The sequence below is a fragment of the Petaurus breviceps genome, unplaced genomic scaffold (assembly GCF_028583685.1).
Source record: "Petaurus breviceps papuanus isolate PSGF00001 unplaced genomic scaffold, PetGlider_PUasm1.0 90696, whole genome shotgun sequence".
NCBI classification, from domain to species: Eukaryota; Metazoa; Chordata; class Mammalia; order Diprotodontia; family Petauridae; genus Petaurus; species Petaurus breviceps.
In genome coordinates, this window is record NW_027187314.1 from 8,365,321 (window position 1) to 8,387,415 (window position 22,095).

At 33.8% G+C, this 22,095-nt stretch overlaps 1 protein-coding gene and 1 pseudogene across 1 annotated transcript in view; one reads left to right on the top strand and one right to left on the bottom strand.

The window, feature by feature from the left end:
* Positions 1–22,095, top strand: part of IL1RAPL1 (interleukin 1 receptor accessory protein like 1) — a 1,610,170-nt gene that overhangs the window by 1,074,918 nt on the left and 513,157 nt on the right. The gene's annotated exons all lie outside the window — the stretch shown is intronic.
* Positions 6,856–19,458, bottom strand: LOC138144301 (cytochrome c1, heme protein, mitochondrial pseudogene; annotated as a pseudogene).

Consider the following 22,095-nt stretch of genomic DNA (forward strand, 5'->3'; position numbering starts at 1 on the left):
AAAGGAGAATAAACAAAATGTTTTTATAATATTTTACTTAATTTTTAAAATTTCTGTATATTACTTTACTGGATGAGGGGCAAGATTATTTAAAGGAATTATTTCAAATTATTTAAGGATTAAAATGAAGTTACTAGTTACTGCTCTATCTTTTCCTTTAAAACAGCATTATTTATTGATCCTAACTCAGAGAATACAATAAACACTCATTACTCTTCCTTTTATTATAAAAAAAGATTGTAAAAAGGAAAAGAAATGAAAGAAATTATCCTCAGAGTAGATGGATAGAACCATGAAATATGGGTAAAATTATTAGGAAAATATATAATGAATATTAGCAAAACTTCCTTACATAGAAGAATTAAAAAGTGGTTTAAAAGATTTTTCAGAAATAAAGGTAATATTGATTCATCATTGGCAATATTTAAAATTCATTTTAAATAGTAAAAGTAATAAAGAAAGTTATTATACTAAGGAATTAAGTAAGCAAACATGTTCTCTTTGATCTCGTTGATTTCTCTGAATCTCAAACTCTTTGGGGATTAAAAAGAAAGCTGTTAAGATATTTAAACAAGTGATCTCACAGGAAATCATATTTTATTTGTTTTGCTGTACACATTTAGTTAGACCTGGAAAAGATGAAGACAGACAGGCTGACAGGAAGCAAGCATTTATTAAGAACCTACTATATGTCAGGGACTCTACTAAGAACTTTATAAGTATTATCTTATTTGATTCTCACAATAACCTTGGGATGTAAGTGCTGTTATTATCCTGATGTTATAGTTGAGGAAACTGAGGCAGAGGTTAAGTGACTTTCCTATAATCACACAGCAACTAAATGTCTGAGGCTATATTTGTACCCAGTTCTTCCTGAGTTCAAGGTAGAGGAGGGTGAAAGAGAGGAGTGAAGAGGAGAAGAGGGGAAAGAAAACAGATGAAAAGGAGAAAAAACCAAAGAGGATTAGACAGAAGAAGAGTGGTTTGGAGAGGAGAGGACAGGAAGAAAATAGGAGAAGTAGGAAAGGAAAGGATCAGAGAGCATAGGAGAAGGAAGATTGAAGAAGAGAGGTGAGGAAGGAAGGAGTAAACAAATTAAGGAAGGAAAGAAAGAAGGTAGGACTATAAAGTATTTATAAAGCACTATGGTGTGTTCTGGGGATAAAAATGGAAAAGTAAGACAGTCCCTAACCTTAAGAAACTCATATTCTAATGTGCATAAAAAAAACATGTATAGTAAATTCCAGTGGAAAGATACAGTAGTCTTTGATGTGCAGTTTACAAGTAGATTAGTGATACATCTTCTTTAGTGTCATTCTCCTTAACTGTATCAAGTGAGAGTTGTCTTTTTTAGTTCTTCAGTTGCCATGTCTATGGAAAGGCTATATTTGGGCTACAGCAGCTTGGTTGGCAATTGTCAATTGGCATCTCCAAAAAAGCATTCTTTTTCATGAAGGCTGTGGGAGCTAGCTTAGAAGAAGGGCTGGTGGTCTGGTAGTAGAAAAAGAGGTGGGTATTCTGCTTTTTCACAATTTTGAGCACAGGATCATGGTCTGGTTTCATTAGTATTTGAGGGGAAGTGATGGGCAAGTTGGTGAGAAAGAGTGTAAATTAATATTATCTGACATGAAGGAGTTTTGCTAAATAGAAGTTGTATAAGTGATTTTTAGTCTACAGACTGCTTAACAATCTACTTAGCATTCCTATTATTAAGGATTCTATACTCAAGAGATCAGAAAAATATCCAGATTTTAATTGTCAGAAATATTAATTGCTATATTTTAAATGTAGACCTATCTTTTAAATTACAGTAAACTTCACTTTCATGAAATGTACTTAATACTTTTACTTCTCCAAATGATATTTTCATTAGAAATTCTGTAGCTTGTGTAAATGACTTAGAAAAAAATCATCTTTAAAATGAAAATATTGTGACATGCACAAAACAAAGATTTTCATTAAATCAGAAATAATATGTCCTATTCATGCTTGGGACAGAATTAATGTAGGACAAGTGATTATTGTTATTCAAGAAAATCCCAATTTTCATTTATGTTATCAAATTGTGCCATTTATTAACACCAAATAAAAATGAAAATGATTTAGAATTATTCAGAAACAGGTATAAAGAAGTCAAATATTTATAGTGCTTAGTGATACATCAATTTTCTCATGAAATTAGAATTAATTATGGGTGTAATTCACGTCACCAAGCCCGGTATCCAATTTCATCAGAAAGTTACCTACCTGTTTCCTACAGTCTGTCCAAATATTTGATCATTTGTTGGGAAATGAATAGCCACTCATTTAATTTCTAACACATCTACTGAAAAAGACACCTTTCCTTTTCCCTGGATTAAATTTATAATAGCTTATAGAAATCAGATTGGTAAAAAAAATAAAAATGTATTTTAAGTGTCTTCGATATTAAAAATTAAAACTGATTTGCATTTCCTATGATACAAACAAGTGGAATATATGAATATCCACCTTTTATTTCTAAAGAAATGATATATTAGGGAGGGGCCACTTCCATCTGGGCGGAGGGGATATGGAAAGGATGAAGCATAGAGATCAAGGAAGTTATCACAAAGGAAATAATGTTTTGGCATAGGTTTTAGTGGATGGATAGGATATCGACAATGGCAACATATGCAAGAAGGATTTATTGAGTTCTCGATTTTGGGTGCTTACATTATAGGTGCTGGGAAGATACAGACAAAAAAGGAATAATCTTTGCCCTCAAGGAGTTTGTATTTTGTTGGGGGTATGTACCAGATAATTAAACACACAATATATATATATAAAGTAAATACAAAACAATTGGGAAGAAAGGCATTAACAAAGGACAGATCAGGAAGTTCATTCCATACATGGAGGGCAGCCCACAAAAACACATGTTCAGACATGGAATGTCATATACAGTGGAAAGCTCATAGGACAATGCCCCTAGAATATAGAATATGTGAAGGACATCAATCCCCTGGGGCAACTAGGTGGTGCAGTGGATAGAGTGCTGGGCCTGGAGTCAGGAAAACATCTTTCTGAATTCAAATCTGACCTCAGTCACTTACTAGCTGTGTGACCCTGGGCAAATCACTTTATCTTATTTGCCTCAATTTCCTCACAAATTGGTGAAAGAAATGACAAATCACTCCTGTATCTCTGCCAAGAAACCCCAAATAGGGTCACAAAGAGTTGGACACTACTGAAAATGACTAAACAACAACTAATGCTCTATCAGTCTAGTAATACAATATCAGAGCCAGAATATCAAGACAAAAGAGAGTATGTTTTTTTTTAATTTTTCCTTTCCTTGTAGTATAAGGAGCCACTGAAATTTCTTAAATTTATGAGTGACATAATAAGATCTATGCTTGAGAAATAACAGTTTAATAGCTATGTGGAGAGTGGATAATAGGAGAGGAGAGAGAGACCGAAGGAAGAGTGATCAAATAGCAGTCCATTGCATTACTAAATGTGATGATGACCTGAACTAGGATGATTGCCATGATTGGTGATAAAGGAATGGATCTTAGAGAGATTGTAGAGACAGAAATGACAGGATCAAATATGGGAAAGTATGAGAAAGAAGAGTTGTGGGGTAAAAAGTTGACAGAATTGTAGATGAGAGAGTACTGTTGAGATCACAAAAGAAGCAATTTTTATTATATGAATCTGAAAAGATTTTTAATAAACAAAATCAATGAATATGTGGTAAGAAGATAAAAATATTTTTGCATAAAATATCTCTGATAAAAATCTAATATCAAAAATATGTAGAAAATTAATGCAAATATTTAAGGGCAAGAACTATTCATCAAAATGCAATTAAAGGAAATGAACGTGTAATTCTCAAAATTATTGCAAGTTACTAACAGCCATATAATTTGCTTAAAACCAGTGAGAAATGCAAGTGAAAATAATTCACTTAAAAAAAATAAGAAAGATAAATTGGGCCAGAAGAAAGGGGAGGAAGCAGCCAATGTGGGAAAAACTGAGAGAAGAAAGAAACACTACTATATGGTTCAAATGTTTTGGAAAACAATTTGGAATTATTTGAGAAAAGTAACTTTTTTTTAACTATCTTCTGTCTCATATATTCCTCTCTTAAGTTTATACCACAATACAATTAAAGACAAAAGATCTCCAATATTTCAAAATATTCATAGCAGAATTTTTTGTGGTAGCAAAGAATACAATCAAATATTATTTTATTTCAAGAAATTATGAACATGAGGAAACTATATGTCATAGTAGTACATAATATTGCTTGGGTCACATATGTGAATACTTGCAGAAAATTGGGGAGGACATTGCAGGTGCATCTGACAGTCAGTCAGTCAATCAATCAGTAAGCATTTATCAAGCTTGCTGTATGCCAACTGTGATAAATGATGCTAAGCTTTCCAGGGGCTTACATTCTTTTTTTCCCCACTTTTATTTTTTAATTAATTTGTTTCCTTTTAGTTTACAGGATTCAATTCCACAATTCCTTGAGTTTCACATTTTGTTCCCCTCCTTCCCCTCCCCCCCATGGCGGCATATAGTCAAGTATAGGATCTGCAAATACTTTCACATTATACTTTAGTCAGGTTATAAAGACGGATTGTATCAGCTGGAATGAAAAACGGTAAAGAGGACATAAAACCAAATAAGAGAAGGAAAAAGATCAGATATTTTGCTTTCACCTGGATATAAACTCAGTTCTTTCTAGTTCTTTCTCTGGATGCACATATTTCCATCATGAGTCTTTTGGGATTGACTTATATCACTGCATTGCTGAGAGGAGTCCAGTCTATCAAAGTTGGTCATCACACATACGTTGTGTCTGTAATTGTGTACAAATTTCTCCTGGCTCTACTCTTCTCACTGTGCATCAGTTTGTATAAGCCTCTCCAGGTAAATATGAAGACCATCTGCTCCTCGTTTCTTATACCACAATAGTATTCCATACCATGCATATACCACAACTTGTTCAGCCATTCCTCAATTGATGGACACCCCCTTAATTTCCAATTCTTTGACACCACAAAAATAGCTGCTATAAACATTTTTGTACATGTGGGTCTTTCTCCCACTTCTATGATCTCTTTGGGATATAACCCTAGGAGTGGTATTGCTGGATCAAAGGGTATGAAAGTATTCATAGCCATTTGGGCATAATTCCAGATTGATCTACAGAAAGGCTGGATAATTTCACAACTCCACCAGCAATGCATTAGTGTTCCAATTTGCCCACATCCTCTCCAGCATTTATCGTTTTCCTGTTTTGTCATCTTAGCCAATCTGACTGGTGAGATGTGGTACCTCAGAGTTGTTTTGATTTGCATTTCTCTAATCAATAGTGAATTAGAGCATTTCTTCATGTGCTTATAGATATTTTTAATTTCTTTCTCTGAAAACTGCCTGTTCATATCCTTTGATCATTTATCAATTGGGGAATGACTTGTATTCTTATAAATTTAACTCAATTCTCTGTATATTTTAGAAAAGAGTCCTTTGTCAGAGACATAAGTTGTGAAGATTTTTTCTCAATTTCCCACCTCCCTCTTAATCTTGGTTACATTGGCTTTGTTTGTACAGAAGCTTTTCAATTTCATATAGTCAAAATTATCCATTTTACATTTTATAATGTTCTCTAATTCTTGTTTAGTCATAAAGTCTTTCCCTCTCCACAAGTCTGACAGGTAAACGATTCCTTGTTTTAGGAGACTGCTTATAGTATCAACATTTATACCTAGATCATGCACCTATTTAGACTTGATTTTGGTATATGGTGTTACATAATGGTCTATGCCCAGTTTCTGCCATACTGTATTCCAGTTTTCCCAACAGTTTTTGTCAAATATTGAGTTCTTATCCCAAAAACCAGGGTCTGGGGGTTTATCAAACAATATATTACTATAGTCGTTGACTTCTGAATCTTGTGTGCCTAACCTATTCCATTGATCCACTCCTCTATTCCTCAGCCAGTACCAAGTACTTTGATGACTGCTGCTTTATAATACAGATTGAAATCTGGTATAGCTAGTCTACCTTCCCTAGCATTTCTTTTCATTAATTCTCTTGATATTCTGGACCGTTTACTCTTCCAAATGAATTTTGTTACTATTTTTTCTAGCTTTATAAAGTAGTTTTTTGGTAAATTAATTGGTATGGCACTAAATATATAATTTAATTTAGGTAAAATTGTCATTTTTATTATATTAGCTCCACCCAGCCATGAGCAATTGATATTTTTCCAATTAGTTAGATCTGACTTTATTTGTGTGAAAAGTGTTTTGTAATTGTGGTCATATAGGTCCTGGATTTGTTTTGGCAGGTAGATTCCCAAATATTTTATAATGTCTACAGTAACTTTAAAAGGGATTTCTCTATCTCTTGCTGTTGAATTTCATTGGAAATGTATAGGAATGCCAAGGATTTATATGGGTTAATTTTATATCCTGCAACTTTGCCAAATTTATTTATTGTCTCAAGTAGTTTTTTACTTGATTCTCTAGGATTCTCTAAGTATATCATCATATCATCTGCAAAGAGTGATAGCTTGGTCTCTTCTTTGCAGGGGCTTACATTCTAATGGGGCAAGACAACAAGTAACAGGGAACTGGAAGCAATTGTGGTGGTAAAAAAGTACTCTGCATGGGAGTATAATACTACATAGCTTAGAAAGAAATGGAAATGTCTTTGGCCTGGACCTCTTCCTTAAACTGAAAGTTCTGGGAGGAACTAGCCCATCATAAGCTGAGGCCACAGGTAGGGAGTGGTACTTCTATGTGAAAAGTAATCTAGGCTTGTAGGAAGCTTCCAAGGTAAAAACATTTTCTTTTTTTTTCCACATCGGGAAACAATTTATTTCTGGTGGAGGAAGAGGACTGGCAGTGCTGGTGGGACAAAGTAATTCTTCTCAACCACCCCGACCCTTGTCCATCCGAGATGAGTGGTCAGACTGGGCTGAACCAGACAGCCAGACTGACTATGCCTGTAGGACAAGATGTTCCAGGTTGGGTTCAAGTGAATCAAGACCATTAGTGGAGAATAATGACCACATGAGGATGTGATCATTTCAGGTCGAAACACCAGCTTTTGACTCTTCAGCACTGACCACTTGTGCCTTTTCATGGTGTAGGTTAGGAGGATCAGCAAACCAAACATTACCACCATCTTGAACCCCATGAGTTTGCTGTGATCCTGCTCTGGTTCAGACGTCCAACGCAAAAAGGTTCACACGTCCTTTGCTCCCTGTGACATAGTGACTTGGTGTACCATCATCATATATAAGGATCTCATTGTAGTTAGGAGGAGTCATGACAATGGTCTGTCCAGGGAAGGAGGCACTGAAGTGAAAGCTCTCTCCAAGGGAGACTCCAGCAGGTGGGTCACAGTATCTTGTGAGCAGGAAAAAGTCATAATCCTTATCGCTGTGCCTGGCTCGGATGATGTAGCTGAGGTCAGGGGGCAGTGATCCATTGTTGGCAGCCCGAACAGCCTCAGAATTAGGGTAGGGCTTGGGGAAATAGTCAGAAAGCTTCCCTGGCCTCATGAACATCTCTCCATTTTCATGAGAGCCGTCCTGAACCTCTATCTCCTCTGCCAATGCCTTGGCTTCTAAATCAATGTAGCACCCACCCACCAAATGGCCATAAGCCAAGTAGTCCAATCTGAGGCAGGAATAGCACACCTGCTTATTATACACCCGGAAGCACCCGCTATTGCGGCCATCTTCCTAAGAGGAGAGGAAGCTTCAGTGAGACCAGGGGTAGCTTGGAGGGTGCAGCTCTGGTTACTGGCACCTACACCAGTGTCCAGGGCCACAGCAAGCCCTGCACCTCCCGTGTCCAGCGTGCCAGGGCTGATAGAACCACCTTCCGGCCCCCTCGAGAGGTTGGAGAATGCTGACTGAGGCAGCCCAAGGCAGCCCCAGCACGAAAGGAGCAGGCTTGGCGCCGCCAGCAGGACTGGGCCTTGGGGGCAGAAGCTTCAGCGAGAACAAGCCCCCTACAGCCCCAGGACGCTGTCGCCATCCCGCAAACCAGCGTGGTGGAGATTTCTATGACGATAGAGAAAAATCTGTGGAGATGATGTTTACGGAAAGAGATGAAATCCAAGTAAAAGTTTAGAGGTGAGAAAACAGGGAACATTTGGAATAGCAGATACTGTATTTTGTAAGAAATGTAGAGAATATAAGGTTGAGTAGTTAGGAGAAAAGACTGAATAGTAGATTGCAATGAAATTGCGAAGGGCCCTTTGGATTAGAATGTATTTTTAGCACCTGAAAGATTTTTTTTTTTTAATCTGGGAAAAGTGCATTATTGGCTTCTTCCAACCACTTTAATTTTTAGGAATTCTGTACTGTTTGCCAGACTTAATGATTCAAGGCACTAAATCAGCCTCATTGGCCAAACCTAAGTAAACTTCTTTAATTAATTTGCAATTGCCCTCACTACTTTCTAAAAACTTCCTGTACAAATCACTTCTCTAACTCAGGTTAATTTTAACTCTGTTTATTATGTTCTTTCCAAAATTTCTTTAGGCATAGGTGCACTTCATAGTTCTACTGCTATGATTTTCTAATGTTCCTCTGGGGGAGAATATAATATATTAATAATTAGAATATATCTAGATCCATTTATATGTCATGCTTATAACAACTTAATTTTATTGAGAGAATGAAAAATCAAGAAATTTTACAGAGTATAATTGATCTAGATCCTCTGGCAACATTGAAATTAATCATGTGAGGGCAGATAAAATGGAGATGTATGAGTCTTTTAAAATACTCACTTTTTCTTGTATTTTTTCAGTCCAGTTTGGGTTTGAATGTAACTCAGACATAGATCACATGCTTAGCTTAAACCAAGTTTATTAATTTTATTTTCTTAAAATGCATAAAGTTGAATTAATATGGTGAAAATTCAAATTTATTAATCAAAGCAGTATTCATCTAGGTGATTTAAAAAATGTGCAGTGAAACTATTTTATCTACTTAAAAAATGAAAGCTCTCCATTGAAATTAGTCAAGTTGTATGAACTGAATTATACTTCTTAATGCCATGACCTTGACATTTGCTGTTTCCCTTGAAGCATAACAACAATCCCCTTTGCATTCTGCATGCAAATGACATAGCATTGCCATTGAAACTGTCAGCTCAGTGCAGGAACAGAAATTATTAGTCACACTTTTACAATAAAAATTCTCATAAATCTCATGCTAATCCAGAATGACTCTCAGCCTATTTCTCCTGTGGGCAGAAGTGAATCCAGCAAAATAGTGGCAGTATAAATGTTTGGATATGTCCATTAATTTTTAATGCTTGTTCATGATTTCTGACAATTTTTGCCTTATACTTACAGTGGCTATAGTTGCAAATTCAATAATAATTTCAGAGAAATGCAATAATAACTTTGCTAAAGTAATATTTAATATGAAAGTTTAGTCATTTGGATGATAAAATTTTGTCAAGAATACATTTATGACCACAGTAGATTTGTGCAGGTTGAATGATTAATATTCTAAAAGCTTTTCCTGTAAATGTTTTACATTGGGCTATTTGCAAGTGGTAATATAGTTGTTCAGGTGATATGCTTTTCACCAAGTTTATTTAACTATTAGGGTTGATATTTGGTTCTTCTGTGATAACACTCACTCTTCTGGAAGTTAATGTGGTACAGGGGAAAAAGTACTGAGCCTACAATCAGAAATTTAGAAGAAAGCTGATTATAATTTCTATAATTTCTGTTTTTTGTTTGTGTTGTTTGGTCAATAGACATTCTTAATACACTATTTTCCCATTACTACATTAGGTGCTAGTAATACAATGAAAAAAATAAAATAGACCCTACTCTTTAAGGAGCTCCCATTCTGTTAAGGTGATAACATATATACATCTAGATAGATGTCAAGTGATATACAAGGTAATTTTGTTGAGGAGGTATGAGCAGCTGTAGGAATCAAGAATAATCTAAGTTGTGGCACTTATGCAGAATGTAGATTAAACCAGGAATTCTATGAGGCAGAAATAAAGATGGAGTGATTTCCTAGCATGGGGGAGAGCCTCCAAAATGGTAGGAAGCAATAGATGAGGTTTCTTGTGTGAGGAACAACAAAAAGATCAGTTTGACTGAAATGTAGAATATGTAATAAGCCTAGGAAAAAAAAAAGGTTAAAACTAGGTTGTTATGATCTTGAATGACAAATAAAGGCATTTATATTTGACCCTAATGATAATATGGAGTCATTGGAGGTTTTTAGTTTTTGTTTTTTAGTGTTATCATTATTGCCTTGAGGCATGACAGACCACAGTCGTTATGCAATACTATATAACCCACTATATCACCCATGTGAGAGCATGAAAATTTGTTATTATTCTAGTCAGAATATAGATTATTCATAAAACCTTTAGAAAGTAAGGAACTTGTTGTGATGTGGATTGTATAAATTCAGAAATTGTGATAAATTGGGAAGAAACATACATAGTTGTCAACATAATCAACAAAATCAACTGGAAACAAATTTGTTGGGATGACATGGAGATGTTGGTAATAATGCAAGGAATTACTAGTAGCAAAGTCCAAAATTTTGAACCTATCTATTATTCCATCAATAGAAGTCCCTTTTATCTATGCATATATTATTAATGTTTACTACACTAGATTCTAAGCTCCACATGATGGAAATCATTTTAATTTTATTTCCCCACTATCTAGCACATTGCTGAGCATAGAGAAGGAACTTAATAAATATTTATAAAAATGAATTGAATTACTGGTTCCTATGTTAGGAGATACTCCCTCTATTTATGTCAGTTTTTGTCCTGTCTCCAGATTAATTGGGTGTTTTAAGGAACAACTCAATGTGTTTTTTTTTCCAAAGTCCATTTTCACTTCTACCTGAAGGTATTTCACAGTTAAGTATAGTTATTTATTTTAAGTTATTGGAAAGGTGCAATAATATCTCCAATTATTGGTAAAGACTAAGTATATATACCACAGTGATTGAAAGCATTATGGCATCTTTCCAAGGCAGATTCAGATGACAATTAATTTATCTTATCAATTAGTTTTTAGAATTTTTTTCCTGTATTTCTTTTTCTATTCTGCTAGTAAATATCAATATTGCCTGAGGCCAGTGGGACAGAGTGAATTTCTTTATCATATAAGATAGTTGTTATGGCTCTAAATTCTAAGCATATTCAATCTCTCCAGCATTTGATACTGCTGATTACTCCAAAACTTATTCTCCCTTGTTTTCTGAAGCAACATTTTGCTTTTTTGTACTTTTCTTTGTTTTTTATTGACTCCCTTAATGCATAAATATGGATATATTGCAAAATTTAAACTGACTCTCTTTTCTTCACTCTATACACTGGAAATCTTTTTTTTGATTTTAATGATTATCTTCATGCAAATTGCCCTCATATCTATTTCTTCTAATCTTAATACCTTCCCCTTTCTCTAATCATTCATCCTTAACTATTAGGATTTTCAAATTAAATAATCCTGCTGCCATCTGAAAGTCTACATAAAAATCAGTAACCAAACTAATTATCTTTCTTCCCCAAATCATTTCCCTTTCTTTTTTTTTATTCTTTCTCTCAAGGATACTACTATTTACCTAATCATCTTGGCTAGTAACCTTTGATTCTTTTTGTCATCTTCCTTTCCCTTTCTTGCTACAAGTAGTTACTGGGTGCTCTTGATTTTTTCTTGCCAATGACTCTATCCCTTGTCTTTTTCTTACCACTCTAACTACCCTTATCCTAGACCAAAGTTCTTATCCTTTTCAATTCATTGATTAGAATAATGAAATAAGATTATATTTCCATTGCCTCTATTTTATTTGCCCTCCATTCTTATTTGATGGTTTATATCATTCATATAAATTCATATAAATATCATTCATATTTAATGGATTGATATTGACCACTTTTAATATACTGCCCCACTAATTCTTTTTTTTTTAAGCAATTGGGGTTAAGTAACTTGCTCAAGGTTACACGGCCAGTTATTTCTGGGTGTGGTGCTGAGTATCTGAGCCCGGATTTGATCCAGGTCATCCCAACACTGGAGCCGGTGCTCTTACTCGCTGAGCCACCTGGCTGCCCCTGCCCCACTAATTCTTTAATAACTTCTCATTTTCTGCAGCTAAACAATGAAAGTCATAGAAAAACATAGAAAGTGATAAAATCCAAACTCAGCCCAACATGCAAGTCCTGCATATTCTAGCTCAAATGTATATATTGTAGCTCTAAGCTACCTTTCAACCCTTCTCTCTGTAGTGGCAAGCACCCCAGCATACCCAGGGTGGCTGCCAACATAGGTTCTTAGATCTGCTTTTCTAAAGGAAAGCAACTCAAAATGGGTTAACAATCATGCTTTAATCAAACATATGTCGTTTACCTAGGTCAGGGGAAAAAGGTAAGCTCCCCAAACTTCAGAGTATATAGAGGTTACAAGCATAAGTTACAAGACAGAGAAACATTTCAGCAGACAGGCTTCCAAACTGTCCAACCATTACATACATCCATACCTAATCACTGTTACCAGAGAGGGAAGCATCAACATCTGGGTTTTCAAAGCTGGGGGGCAATCAACAGCTGCCCAGAGTCTCATTTGGTCAAATCATACAACATTTCTCAAAGTGAGCCCCAAAACAAAGTCTCACATTAAGGATTATATAGCCTTCCCCTGGGTCAGAGAATGTAACAACCCTCTTGACCCACTGCCCAATCACAAAGTATCTCTTGAAAAACAAGTCTCCCACCACAAGTTCCAGGTACACTTAAGCCTATGGGCAGGGAAGATCTTAAAAATTTATATTCCCATTACACTTTCCCACTATGAAAACACTCTACTCGAACCAAATTGATATTTAACTGTTATTCTTCTACCTTTTAATTTGTTCTCAGGCCATTTTCCATAGCAGGAATGTTCCCTCTCCTCTTTATTTTGAGAAATCTAATTTCTGCCCTTTTTCTAAGGCCCAGAATAGTCTCATTTTCAATACCATTCCATTCCCAATTGATCTCTTTATCTTTACATTTCATAGCCTTTATTATTTTTATTATTTGTTTAATAATTAAGAATTTATAGACTTGGGTCTTCTCCCATATAATTGTCTTATGTTGTTATTTAACATTTTATGTATTTATATTAAGCTTCTTGAAAGTAGGAATTAAGTCTTATCCTTCCTTGTATCACCAAAGATGTCCAGAAATGAGCTTTTATATATAGCAGCTGTTTAGTAATTGAATGATTAGAGGTCCATCATTCATTCATTTATTCAAGAATTAATTATTTAGTACATTATATACAAAATTATAAGATATATATATATATATATATATTTGCAATGAAGAGTAATTTTTAAAATTGTGTGAGCACAATAATAAAAAAAACTAAAAGGGAATAAATATATTTGATTCATTAAATTATATAAATATGATCTCTATTTCTTTGGTAATGTGAATGTACTCCTCATTTCTTTATAGAGTGTCCTGCTATGTCAATATTTACATAGTAAAAATAAACAAAGTTACCAGATCTTTTCTCCTTCAATCATATGTACTTTCAATGTCCTCCTTACCAACAAAAGTTTGCAAACCTGAACTCCTGTGGGTTCTACTATATGGGAAAATATCCCCAAAACTCTAGAGGAAGGAGCTTCAGCACTTTGAGGTAAAATACAGTTGTAGGTGTTTTTAGGTTATTACAATTTTACTCAGTAACCTCCAGATTCTAAATTACTTTGGAATGTTCATTTAAGCTTTGCCAATCAGTCTCAAAGATAATCCAAATTGGCCACTATAACTAACAGGGAATCTGCTGTTCTTACGTAGTCTTAAAAATCTGTAGACCATTGTTAAAAAAAAGCAAGTGGTGAATGTTAATTTTTATTACCCCATGAACTTGATTGTGTATAACCATGAAGAGTTCATTTTTATTTTAACACATCTCTTTTCATTATTTATATGTTCGTCAAAGAATGGCATGCAGCAGGTCAAAGCCAACTCTACTTCTTGCAACTGTTGATTTCAATTGCAATACATACTAAATATTATATACTTTCTTGTCTGTGATGTAGAAGGTGCCTCTATATTTTAAAATGATTTTTGTTTTTAATCAACTGTCTGCCAAATATCAAACGTTTACATAATTTCCTAAAATATACTTTTTTGATTTGGATGCTTTATGTTTAAGTACACTTAATCAGAGGGTTAGCATGAGATGCTAGTTATTGCTGGTGAGGGAGTTGTAAAAATGGAAAGAAAATATGGAAGATTGGTACTAGACCTCAGTGAGAGTAACATAGCAAGTGATCCTAAAATATTACTTGCAGTTTTAAACTGTCAAAGTTTCGCTAACATGAAACTGCACTAAGAATTTAAGTTTTGATGCCATAAAGGGGCACTGAGATATTTGGGACACACTTTATAGAGAGGCAACATGGCAAAGTCTTAAAATAAGAATGACAGTTCAAGTACTCTCTATGATTTATACTCTATAACCATCAACAATTCACATTAACATTTCAGTTCCCAAGACAAATTTTCAGCACTGTTGCCAATCCATATAAGTATAGGGAGTTTATGTACCAATGGTTTCTTTCATCATTGAGTAAATCCCTGTCCTATTCCCCACCCTGCATATAACAATGGAAATTTTCAAGTTAGTTTTAGAAAAAGTGCTTAGTTCATAATTAGAAAGAATTTGAAAACACCTTTTTATTTATGTTTATCCTGTAAACTTGAATCATAATTAAAAAGTTTCTGAAATAAATTCTCAAGTATGAGATCTAATTATTAATTTCTCTATTATTTTCATGTTCCCTTTTTATCTTGGGGTAATTTATTATTTTATAATTGTTTTTCCTACATCACCATAATTTAAGATATATAAAAATATGGTAATTAAATAACAGTACAAAATATTCTATAAGCTTCGGAAAGGACAAACTAAATCATTTTAATGAGATGAGTTTTCAATATTCCATCAATTCTTTTTCATGTGTTTACATTTGTAATGTAGAATATGCAGACGATAATATGTTCTGATATATGTCTTTTCTGCTAAGGGAGTCAGCTTTCACAAATAATAAATTTTATTAAGAAAAAATAAGTAAAACACAACTATTCAAACATCTGAGAGACAAGCTCAGTTCAGACTGGTTGTTATCAATTTACATTGGGTTGTTTTCAATTATTTTTGAAAATAAAATGTATTTCCATAATAATAGCTGACATGCAGTATTTTATAATTAAATGGTAACTTATACATTTTATTTGATCTTCAAAAAAAACCTGTTAATATTGAAAGTATCACCATCATTTGTTTTGCTGAACAATGAGGAAGCTGAGTTTCAGAGATGTCAAGTAATTAGTCCCAGGACACAGAGCTCTTTTGTAAACAATCTATGCTGCAATTAAGATCAAGTGCTCTTCTCCCTACATAGCAATCCATAGACAAATCATGAATTCTAATTAATAAATTATTGTCATAGTTAGTATTACTGTATAAGAATATTTAGGGATTGATATAAACAAAATTGATATATACAAATTTCAAACATATATGTTTAAAAGTCCTAAATTTTACTTTAATAATTCTAACATATGAAGATATTTTACTAAAAAAGTAAATCTGTTGTTATTTGATTGAAAAATATTTTTTCTACTTTATATTGCTTTCTTAGCAATCCAACAGATACAGTAATTATCTATCAGAATAATGTATATTTTACACATTGTATCACAACTGAGATTCAAATTCCATACATTTTACTGAAATGGCAAATTTTAGTCTCAGAATATGCCAAAATTAAACAGTATAAGCCTTTGACCACTTTGAAAGCAAAATTAGCACCTTTTCTTATTCTGTGGTGAGCCAATTTTTTAAATGTTCTAACATTATCACACAGCAAAACTCATGCTTCTGATGAACTGAAATTAAACTCCAAGTCTTATAATCCATACATTTTGCTTAGGCTCCCTAAAATTCAATAGAGTGTGAAAATTATTTTCTTCTAATTCTTTGTCTCTGTCTTTCTGCATCTCCGTGTCTCTGTATCTATGATTTTTCTCTCATTCTCTGTCTCTGTCTATCCCTATATTGTTGACTCTATTTTCCTCTCTCACTCCATTTATCTCTTTCTCTCTGTCTCTATCTCCTCGCTTCTCTCTTTATCTCTCCGTGTCTCCATCCCTCTGTCTGTTTGACTCTCCTTATTTATAAATGGCAAGTAATATCAATATTGTAAGGCCTTACTCTGGAGTTAGACAACATCAGTTCTTTCTCAGGAGGTGGATTTCATGCTTCATCATTAGTCCTTTGAGATTGTCTTGGATCATCATATTGCTGAGAATAGCAAGGTCGTTCACAATGCTTAATTGTACAATATTGCTATTACTGTGTACAATGTTCTTCTGGTTCTGTTCACTTCACAGCGAAGTTTAATTCACAGAATCAGGTCATGTAAGTCTTACAGGGTTTTTCTGAAATAAATGTATTCTTCATTTCTGTTTTTTTTCTCAAGGAATTAATTTATTCCAAATTTCTAAAAATCTTTATTTAACATTTTGAGTTCCAAAATCTATCCCTCCCTCCCTCCCCTCTCCTCCCCTGTATGAGACACTAAGAAATCAGATATAGATTACACATGTGCAATTATGTAAACATTTCCATATAAGTCAGTTTGTACAAGAAAACTCAGGTAAAATTAAAATTAAAAAATGAAATTAAGTGAATAGCATTCACAGTTTGTATTTTATCAATATCACTCCTTTCTCTGGAAACAGATAGCATGCTTCATTGGTCCTTTGGGTTTGTGTTGGATCTTGTATTTCTGAAATAGTTGTCATTCACAATTCTTCATTGTACAGTATTGTTTTTATTGTGTGCAAAATTCTCCTGATTCTGTTCACTTCACTCTGACTCAGTTCATCTAAGACTTATCAGGTTTTTTTCTGAAATTATCATGATTGTCATTTATTATAGAGCAATTATATTCTGTTACATCTTGTCTTGTTTAGCCACTGCTTGTTTAGCAGTTCCCCAACTGATGGGCATCCCTTTGGTTTCTAATTATTTGCCACCCCAAAAAGAAATGCTATAAATATTTTTGTACAAATAGGTACTCTTCCCTTTTTTAAGATCTCTTTGGGATACAGACCTAGCAGTGCTATTGCTGGATCAAAGGGTATGCACAGTTTTATAGATCTTCCTCCAGAATCATTGGATCAGTTCCCAACTCTACCAACAATGCATTAGTGTATCAGTTTTCCCATACCCTGTCCAACATTGATCATTTTCTCTTTTTTGTCATATTGGCCAATCTGATAGGTACAAGGTGGTACCTCAGAGGTGTTTGTAATGGGAATATAAATTTATGTTGTTGCCATCTTTCTCAGATTGATTGTATTGTGTAATATCTTCCCTGCCCCTAGGCCATTTGATGGGCTTAAGTGCACCTGGAACCTGTGGTAGGAGGCTTGTTTTTAAGGAGATACTTTGTGATTGGGCAATGAATCAAGAGGGTTGTTACATTCTCTGAGCCCCGAGAAAGCTATATAAATCCTGATTTGAGACTTTGTTTTGGGGCTCACTTTGAGAAGTGTTGTGTAATTTGACAAGATGAGACTCTGGGAAGCCATTGAGAGTCCCCAGGCTTTGAAAAACCCAGATGTTGATGCTTCCCTCTCTGGTGGTAGGGATGTAATGGTTGGACAACTGGAGGCCTGTCTGCTTGAAATGTTTCTCTTTCTAGTAATTTCTGCTTGTAACCTCTGTATACTCTGTAACCCCTGAACTAGTTAAATGATATGTTTGATTGATTAAAGCAAGATTGTTAACCCATTTTGAGTTGCTTTCCTTTAGAAAAGTAGATCTAGGAACCTGTGTTGGCAGCCACCCTGGGCACACTGGGGTGCTTGCTGCTACAGTGTTTTAATTTGAATTTCTCTAACAAATGCTGATTTAGAACATATTTACATATGATTATAGATAGCTTTGTTTTCTTTCCTTTAGGACCTTTAGAAGAGTGTAAAAGAACGGAATCATCCATATTTCTTAAGTATTTGATATATTGTCTTTTGGATATATACTCAGAAATAATGATAATGCCAATAATGTAGCAAAAACAGGCAAATCCTAACAGAGAGTTGTTATGATGAACTAGTGCCTGTGTAATATTGAAATATTTAAAGCAAGTCTCCTCACACATTAGATGTCCCTTCTAATAAGAATTTATAATAATATGTACATGACTCTTACGGGATAAGAAAGTATCATGGAATTTTAATAAGTACTTTTGGAATCAGTTACCACATTAAGGAACTCATTTCAATTAATATAAGATTTTAATCCACTCAGGTATTAATATTTATTTGATTTCTATAATTGCATTATAGCATTAACCTAAATATTAAGATCTGTGTTTTGATTATACATTGTGCTAAAGGCTATACAAATATAGTTGAATAGATTTAGCCTCTGCCATTTAGGAAATTTAGAAGAAAGTAGAATTTTAAGAATTATGAAATCTACTGTTTATGGTGTACTGAGAGGAAAAATCAAGACAAATGAGTCTGTAAGATGACTTGAGGGAAACCATAATGTGTTACAGATTGCAATTTGTCAGAAAAGGAATAGTTAGAAGACATATTCAGTGTGACTTTACAAAAGTTGTTTGGAGATATATGGTTAAAGAAAAATCTGTTCAGGAAACATTTAAGTTAAAAACTGCTCAATTAAACCTTGCAGGGAAAATAAACACCAGAATGAGAATTGTAGTAGCATTCAAGTCTTAAAGAACAGCATTTCCTCAAATGTTAGTGGGTTAAGTGATACTAAAATTGAATAAAGTTGTATATAAGTCAAAGAAGAGTGGTACATAATTTATTAATTCTACCAACTAATAACATGAAAGAAAGATTTCAGTAGTTAGAAAGGAATTAATCATACTCAAGAAAATCAAGAAAAAATTAAGATCTTATTAAAGAATTTGATAAGGAAAATATTTCATTTTAAAATATAAATAGACCTATTAAGTGATATGCTTAAATGACTACTTAGATTTTTGAAAAAAATATGGAAAAAGGAAAGATTCTAAGAATTTGTTAAAAGGAAATATGGTAACCCTCTTCAAAGAGAAGAATCATCATCTTGAAATTTATACCTACAAGATATATTGAAGATAAACTTATTATTGACTATCAAGTCAAATTAAATTGCTCTCTGAATATCAAGGCTAAATAAAAAAAATAGCAATTCATTACGGCAGACAGGAAATATGTACAACTAACTTCAACTGTTTTAGCCCAGTTTTTAAAGGTCTCCATAATCCAATCTACCATATGTCTTGATGTCCTAATATCACACCATTGACTTTCATGTCTGTCTTTATCATCTATCAAAATGAAACTTTACTACTGTTCTCTAAACCTGTTCTCTCACCTTCATGCTTTACCTCATACCATTGCTTTCATTTATAATGCCCTCTTCCAAATTTATACACTGAAATATTACCAATCCTTAAATAAATAGCTCAGTTTCAAACTCATTGATAAAGCTTTTTAACCTATAAACAATTAATATGTGTTTTAAAATTAATTTTATTTTGAACATAGGAAATAAAACAAGTCTTTCTGCAACATAGTAGAAAATATGATTGTACATAGAATTACAAATCTATTATATAAAACTCACTATCCATTTTAAATACATAATAAAGTCATCATGTAACTTTATTTTTTCCTTTTTTATTATCTCCTCTTTCCCCCTCCCCCCACCAAGATAGCTACCATTAGACACAAATATGCCTGTGTGTATACATATACATATATACACTTCATATACATTGTGTGTGTGTGTGTGTGTGTGTGTGTGTGTGTGTGTAAAACCATTCTATACATATCTCTTTGTTATTAGTTCTGTCTCTGGATGCAGAGAGAATCTTGCTTCATATGTCCTTTGCTGTTAATTTGGGTACTTATAATAGTCAAAATGATATATTCACTCAAAATTGTTCTTAAAAACGTATTATTGTTGTTACTATATACACTGTTTTCTTGGTCCTGCTCATTTTGCTCTCCATTATTTCATTCAAGTCTATTCATGTTTTTCTAAGATCATCAAGCTCAACATTTCTTATAGCACAGTAGTATTCTATCACAATCATATACCACAACATGTTTAGTCATTCCCCATTTGTGGGTATTCCCACAATGTCCAGTTCTTTGCTACCATAAAGAGAGCTGCCAAAAATATTTTAGACCATAGAGATTCTTTTCCTTTTTCACTAATCATAAAGATTTTTCTAATTCCCTTACCAGGATACAAAGATCTCTCCCTACTCTAGACTCCCATAACATGTATATACTAGCAACATAAATAGTATTAAACTATAAAATATATATATGGAAAGAGATATGAAATAGAACAAAATTTAAAAATATGTTCTACTACCTATGTAGATAGCATAAAGGCAGAATTTGAAGTTAGACACAAATGGGTTTAACTTCTTCCTCTGTATTTACTGACTTTAGCAACAGGCAAGTTGTTTAACATGAGTCTCAATTTCTTCTTCTGTGAAATGGGGATATTAGCCTTGCATGATATATTACAAGGAACTGTTGTGAGTAAAGTATATTATGAATTTTAAAATAATATATGAATGGGAATAATTATATTTTTGTCTGAAAATTTGCTCTTATAAATCATGACTTGAATTTGATTCCTATCTTTGCTTTTAAGAAAAACTTTAACATATGCTATGAATTGTCAATATGATAAAATAAGACAATAAAAATGGGCATAAAGAAAATCTATGTAATCTCAAACTTTCTAAACTATTTTATCTATCTTTGACCATTAGTATCATCCATCATGGTGATTCATCTAAAAAATGTCAAGAACCCTAACTTTTGGTCTTTGGGTTAAAATGGTGATGTAGAAATACCACTTGATTTAGAATCAAGATAACCTTAATTCCAATTCCAGCCCTTTTCTCAAGGGTTTTTTTTTTTTTGAGATAAAACAATTAATCCCCAAACTAATCTTAAGTATCCCTCATTTGTAAAATTAAAAGGTTTGAGTTAGTTTCCTAAACTTCTTTAAAGCTATCAATTCTATGATAATGGCACGTCATGTTACCAATAAATTGGTATTGTCTTATATGAGTGTTTTGACCAAGCTCTTCACCAGTTCTTCAATTCTAGAATGGATTTTAGCCAAAAAGGAAGTCTGATTTTATTGTAAATTCTGCAGTAAACTTCAAATTCTCTTCTCACATTCCAATGTAATCACCAAGTTAAACTTTTCTTTTCCTTACCAAGAAACTTGTGTGGAATGGAGAGAGCAACAAGGAAATACTAAGGAAGTTAACATTTCCATTACCTCAAAAAGTTAAACTAATTCACAGCTTGCTGCCAAAGTTCTCCAGTGGTAATTGGAGTGGTAAAAAAAAGATTTATTCCCTACAAATAGTCAGTTAGCATTCAGTCAACAAGTATTTATTAAGTTACATTCCAGGTAAGGACAGCTAGTTGGTTTAGTACATAGAGTTGCAAACCTGGAGTCAGGAAGATATGTTTACCTGTAGAGTTCAAAAATCTGACTTCGAGCACTTACTATTTCTGTGTCCTTGGGTGAGTTACTTAACACTGTTTGTCTCAGTTCCCCATCTGTAAAAATGAACTGAAGAGGAAATGGCACACCACTAGAATATCTTTGCCAAGAAAGCCCAAGATGTGATCATGAAGAGTCAGACAGGACTGAACCAAAACAAAACACACAGATGTTTTTCTAGGTACTCCTCTCTCTGTCTTTGTCTCTGTCTGTCTCTGTCTCTCTGTCTCTGTCTCCGTCTCTCTCCCTGTCTCACTGTCTCTCTGTCTCTGCCTCTGTCTCTGCCTCTGTCTCTGTCTCTCTGTCTCTGTCTCTCTCTGTCTCTCTCTCTCTGTCTCTCTCTCTGTCTCTCTCTCTGTCTCTCTCTCTCTGTCTCTCTGTCTCTGTCTTTCTGTTTGTCTGTCTCTCTCTCTGTCTCTCTCTGTCTCTCTCTGTCTCTCTCTCTGTCTCTCTCTGTCTCTGTCTCTCTCT